A 6617-nucleotide genomic window follows, 5' to 3' on the forward strand; every position below is an offset into this window, starting at 1 on the left:
AAATTGCCCTCTAATGGCAATGTGCTACGAGTTTTGTTTTTCAACATTCATGAAGTGAGAATCAGAGACGTTCATAAAAGTGTATATCTAGTGATAAACGGAGTTCGGCAGTTCTCACGAATTTCCGGCACGCCGACCCCGTCTTGCCCCCCCTTGCATAAACACGCCAATTCTTTATTGGAGATTAAAGTCATCATTTTGTAGACAACTTAATAGTTATTTCGTGGACAAACATAAGTTATTTCGTGGCATTCGTGGTATTTTTGTAGACAATGGTTACGAAGATGGCCTTTAATTGCTAAGTGTTTTATATGTTCAATGTGCTCATATGTTATATGTGTTTTATCAATTACGACGCGCCGTAGGCTTACATCGTAATTACATACGCACGCATTATTATTATTATTATTATTATTATTATTATTATCATTTAGTTGTATCTTTATTCATTCATTTGTAGTTTCAGAACCAAATCATCGAAAAACTAACCATGGAGGTTGACAAATTGAAGAAAGCAGCGGTAAGAGTTTTGATTGGATAATTAATGTATTAATGTCGAGAAAAAAATATGTGAGAATGAAAGATATAAAAATCAACTTGCAATCAGTTTCAACTATCTTTTAGTTTTCAAAGGAGGGGAGTTTAAAACAGCTTTAAATTCGATTCCATGACAGAAACCGGTAATATGAATTAATTAGCGGGAGGGGATAGGGCACCATCAAGTGTCCGTGCACTTAGCCCCCCCCCCCCCCAAAAAAAAAAAATTTAAAATCTGCAGAATGTGTCATCGGTAACTGACAAGAGTGAGAAACGCTGCCGGTTTTCCACTACAGTGAGTAGTTGTTTGAAACGAACAAACATGAAAGTTGCGATACTCCTCTTCATAATTTTTTCGGTCGAGGCATTTTCCCTACACCCGCTGGAGGAAATCCCATACACTTCACGTGTAAATATAAATACAGTAATTGATAATACTTTATTTATTTATTCAATTTAATTTCGGTTTCTTCATTAATTAATCCTCGAGTTTGTTTTAAAATCTGCAGAATGTGCCATCAGTAACTGACAAGAGTGAGAAATGCTGACGGTCTTCCACTACAGTGAGTAGTAGTTGTTTGAAACAAACAAACATGAAAGTTGCGATATCCGTCGATAAAAACGTAGTTATAAAACGTCGAGCGGTGTAGGTAGGAGAATCATAATGTCTTCGCCTTCGTGGATCGTAGTTTCGCCGCCAGCGTCCCCAGTGCCCAGTGCTATCGTGTCGGACCCCCCGTCCCCGGTACCCAGTGAATCGATATTGGACCCCGCCGTTTACGCGGAGTGTTACGTGGAGTTAGAAAGGTGCGATGGCGAGTTACGAGAACGTGTTCGACCAGCCGGAGTTGGAGAGGCCCTCGACTTCCGGGACGCAGAAGAAAGCTGTGACCATACGGGAACATTTCTCCAAGCAGCATGGGAAGAAGAAGTCGAGCGGCGGTGCAAAGAGGAGCTCCTCGCCGAGTCGTGCTCCGAATCAAACGACTCATTCGACTCAATCGAAGAGCTCCTCTTGTGCGAAGAGGAGATGCACGAGTCCTCGTCCGGAGAAGGAAGCAGAGGAGGAGAGAATAGTGCTGGACATCTCTCCGACCCCTTCTCCGGAGCCGAGGGAGCAGCAGGATCAGGACTGGACGGGGATTCCCAACACACAAATACTGATGGAAGAAGAAGAGGATTTCAAAGCGGACAAGAGGAAAGAAATGTTACGGAACAAGGCGAAGACGAGCGAATGGCTATTGATGGTGACCAATCTGGTGTACCTGAGTGGATGCGGTTTGGCGCCTCTCCCCCGGACCTTGGATCAGATGACGAAGGAACTGATGAACCTGGCTACGGATGCGCAGAATTGGGGAATCCTGGGGTCAGGTATGTTGAAGAGATGTATAAAAGCATTGGTAGGTCAGGGAAAGAAGCTGTTGACCTAATGAATAATCATAATTATGTTATGAATAATCATAATTCCGTCGGTAAAGGCCTTTCTCCCAAACCCGCTGGAGGAAATCCCATACACTTCACGTGTAAATATAAATACAGTAACTGATAATACTTTATTTATTTATTCAATTTAATTTCGGTTCCTTCATTAATTAATCCTCGAGTTTGTTTTAAAATCTGCAGAATGTGCCATCAGTGACTAACAAGAGTGAGAAACGCTGCCGGTCTTCCAATACGGTGAGTAGTTGTTTGAAACGAACCAACATGAAAGTTGCGATACTCCTCTTCATAATTTTTTCGGTCGAGGCATTTTCCCTACACCCGCTGGAGGAAATCCCATACACTTCACGTGTAAATATAAATACAATAACTGATAATAATTCATTTATGTATTTCGTTTAATTTCGGTCCATACATTAGTTAATCATAGTAGGTTCCGCAATGCATTATTTATTCGGTACGGCGACTTCTGAACAATTCCAAAATGTGGGATCTAACACTCAGCTTTTACAAGATAATGATCCGCAAATCATACACGGTCTGGTGGACCAAATATCTGTTCTAGTGAGATCAGTCAGATCCGTATAGTCACAATGGCACGGTTTCTTTTACATTTTATTTGTGTCGTTACCATTGCCATAACAGTTGTGGCATTTGTGACGACCTTTGAAGACTCCAGTGGAAATGTAAGTATGGCTTAATCATGTAGGTACTCTTGTTCATAGTTTTATCGGTCAAGGCATTTTCCCTACACCCGCTAGAGAAAATCCCATCCACTTCACGAGTAAGATAAATACAATAACTGATAATAATTTATTTATTTATTTCATTTAATTTCCGTTCATACATTAATTAATGCCCGGGTTGAGGTTTCTCTTTCTCACCTGTAAAGAAATTTCTTCTTTTTTTCTCGGTCTTTTTCAAAACACAATTTTTTATTTCTTTTGTTCTTAGATGGATACCTTGGACTTCGATGTGGAGCTTGTCAAGTCTTTCCGGGCCGCGACAATCGAGTTCGCGTCGCGATCGTGCAAACCGCGACCGGCGTCTTGCGGCGACCAGCGGTCAAGTTGTTCCCACTCCCCTGCTAGTCTCCTCGGCTTGTTCAGCTCTCTTAACTCTAGTCTTTCTCTCTGTTAAACTACTCACACAATTGTAAATCCTATCGTCTCCTTTTTTTTTCAGGCTCTTAATCATGGCTGACACACTCCGCATCACCCTGGAATCGGATTTAGAGCTATCCAGCTCATCTTCTGATGAGGCCGCGCCATGTATGCGTAAACCCACAAGACCCCTCAAACCTGGGAAGTTCGATCCCAGGGCCGAAGCCACGACACCCAAGTCAGTAGCCAAGCCTTTGCGAGAGGTCGCACCCCAGAAATCATCCAACCCACCGAAACGCCAGAGGCTCTCGGACCCTCGGCCTCGCCGGAGAAACCTGCCCACCATTCAGGAGGTTCCACTCCCGCCCTTCGCCAGCCAAAGGGACATGGCAACCCAAACAGAGCCGATCCCAGCACCCTCCAAGCCAGTTGAGACAGCTAGCGAGCCAGCTAGCAAGCCAGCCGAAACTCCACAGCCCAAGGCAACCCAGCTCAGCCTACCTACCCCGGAGACAAAGTTCTCTGAATTGGCCCCTTGGGTCCAACGCAGGATTCTCAGGGACATCCAGCGCTCCCTCTCCAGGGCCAGTGAACGTACGGCCGAAGTTCAATCTCGTGTGGCAGTTCGGTCTTCAGTTGTGTAGATTTAAGTTAGATTGTGGCCTCGAGCTTGAAAAGCTCTCTTCTGTACCTAGGTGCCCCAGCTATGGAACGCCGTTTGTACGAAAACCTATTTTCAGGGGGAGAAGTGATTTTTCTTGGGGGAAAAGCAATTTTCGTCGGGAGAGAAACACTTTTTCAGGGGTGAAGAAACTTTTTTTGGTGTGGAGAAACTTTTTTAGGGGTGGAGACACTTTTTCTATGGGTGAAGAAGGAATTTCTGGGAGGCGTGAGAATTCTGTGCTCCACTCTCCCGATGAAAATCTTTCCGTCCCTGATCGTGAATATATCGAATATCTGGAGGAGAAATGAAAAAAATAAAAAATTTTTCCCTCCGCCGTGCGTTCGATATCGCGACTCCTCGGTGCGGAGAAGGATCTTGCTGCGCCGCGACTGCTTTCGATATATCGATTGAGCGCGGCGGAGAAACGTTTCTACGCGTGGATCCACTTTTTTTCGCGGCGATCCACTTTTTCGCGGGGAGGAGCCGATCGCGACTGCTCGGCGCACAATGGTCCACAGACTGGATTTAACGGATCTTTATTCGAAAATGCAATGCACCGTTTTGAAAGTTGAAGGAGCTAATCATTTTAGGGTCGCGGATTTTATTGTACATCTTAGTGAGTGAAACAAAATATTACTTAACATCCTGACCGAGAAACTTGACTCTAATTGTGATTTCTGACCCTTTTAAGACTCAAGATTTTTTTCTCCTATTACGACAATAAAGAACATGTATAAACAATTGTTTTTTTAAAAAAAAGTCTCCCGGTCGTGATCAGGTGATTTGAATGTATTTATAGGCGCTGAATTCGAATATGACCTCCGTTTTTGTGCATCGCCCTTCAATCTTGGGCAGAAAATGGGCATTTTTGGTGTTTTTGCGACTGCTGACCCCCGCAGCATGTAGGTAAAATTTTTCTCATGTACGAAATTATACTACTCTGATATGTTTTGAGCAGCTGAGTCCGAAAATGACCTTCGTTTTTTCCTTTCATCTTTCACTTTTCCGAAAAAGCGACTTTTGCCCGGGAAAATTAGGAAATTTGACGTCTTTTTGTGATGCCTGCAATTCATTTTGGTACATTTTCCTGGACCCACGGTAGAGTTGTTCTTATGTATTTGAAGCTGCTAAATCCGAATATGACCTCGGTTTTTTTTATCACTCTCCAGCACTCCGATAACGCTAAATTTTCCGAGCCTTCCTTGTAAAACCCTTTGCGACCCCAAAGTCTATTAAAAATATATTGTAAAAATGTTTTCGATGTGTGATACATCGATTCTTATGTATTTTGACTTGATGACCTTTGATTTTCACTATCACACCTGTTTTTCCCGGCAAAGTCGATTTTCCTCGGAGAACCAGCTTTTTTAGTACTGTTGCGACGATTTTCCTGTTCTGAGGAGTTTTAGACATTTTCCGAGATCCTCTTTAGGTCTGCTCTGATGTCTTTAGAGCCATCGAACCCGAGTTTGACCTCTACTTGCCTCTGACAAAGCCTCGCTATCCTTAGACCTTTATTCCTAAAAGGGTCAGAAATCACAATTAAAGTCAAGTTTCTCGGTCAGGATGTTAAGTAATATTTTGTTTCACTCACTAAGATGTACAATAAAATCCGCGACCCTAAAATGATTAGCTCCTTCAACTTTCAAAACGGTGCATTGCATTTTCGAATAAAGATCCGTTAAATCCAGTCTGTGGACCATTGTGCGCCGAGCAGTCGCGATCGGCTCCTCCCCGCGAAAAAGTGGATCGCCGCGAAAAAAAGTGGATCCACGCGTAGAAACGTTTCTCCGCCGCGCTCAATCGATATATCGAAAGCAGTCGCGGCGCAGCAAGATCCTTCTCCGCACCGAGGAGTCGCGATATCGAACGCACGGCGGAGGGAAGAATTTTTTATTTTTTTCATTTCTCCTCCAGATATTCGATATATTCACGATCAGGGACGGAAAGATTTTCATCGGGAGAGTGGAGCACAGAATTCTCACGCCTCCCTGAAATTCCTTCTCCACCCATAGAAAAAGTGTCTCCACCCCTAAAAAAGTTTCTCCACACCACCCTGAAAAAGTGTTTCTCTCCCGACGAAAATTGCTCTTCCCCCAAGAAAAATCACTTCTCCCCCTGAAAATAGGTTTTCGTACAAACGGCGTTCCATACCCAGCCCTCTACCTGAGGAGCCTCCTCAAGGCGTTGTTCGGATTCAAACACGTCCATTGAAGCTCAATTTCAAAATTCCGAAAAAATCTTCTGGCAAAGAAGCTTATGTGCCACCCTCTCCAATGGAGCGAGAACCGCTTGAGTCGTTACCAAGCCACTCCTCCCAGATCAATTCGTGGAAATGACAGCAGCCTCCAGCTCGGCACTCAAGGCTGGCTCCAAAGCCTCCTCAGGCTTTGCCCTCACCCTCTCAGAAGCAGATCCCAGCAGAGTCTTACAAACTACCGCGGGACATCAAGTCTGCAATGTGCGCTCGTCCAGTTCTGCGCTGCAACTCTCCTCCGCGCCCGTCAACTCCTCAGCTATGCGACGGTGAAGAAATTCTCGATTTGAACCCAGCCGACTGGGACCTTGAGATGCGTCCGTCTCCGGAACCGATTTCTTTCCCAGAGCCCGACTCCTATCTTGTCCCTCAGGAGAATCCCACAGAGGATTATCTAGCGTTTGCTCATCAGCCGGACATTCGGGACAGGGACGTCACCCGTTATGAGCGCTTCTTGGCCACGAGGCAATTGGCCGCCGGCTTCCATCGCCGTACTCCCGGGTTTACCTGTAGAGCTTTTCCGTCCAGACGGCGAGTCAAATCCGCGAAACGTGCCGCCAAGTGGAAAAACCAGCACTCATAAATTCCTTTCAAGTATAATTTTTTCTTTAAAAAG

This window comes from Bemisia tabaci, chromosome 7 (assembly GCF_918797505.1).
Source record: "Bemisia tabaci chromosome 7, PGI_BMITA_v3".
NCBI lineage: Eukaryota > Metazoa > Arthropoda > Insecta > Hemiptera > Aleyrodidae > Bemisia > Bemisia tabaci.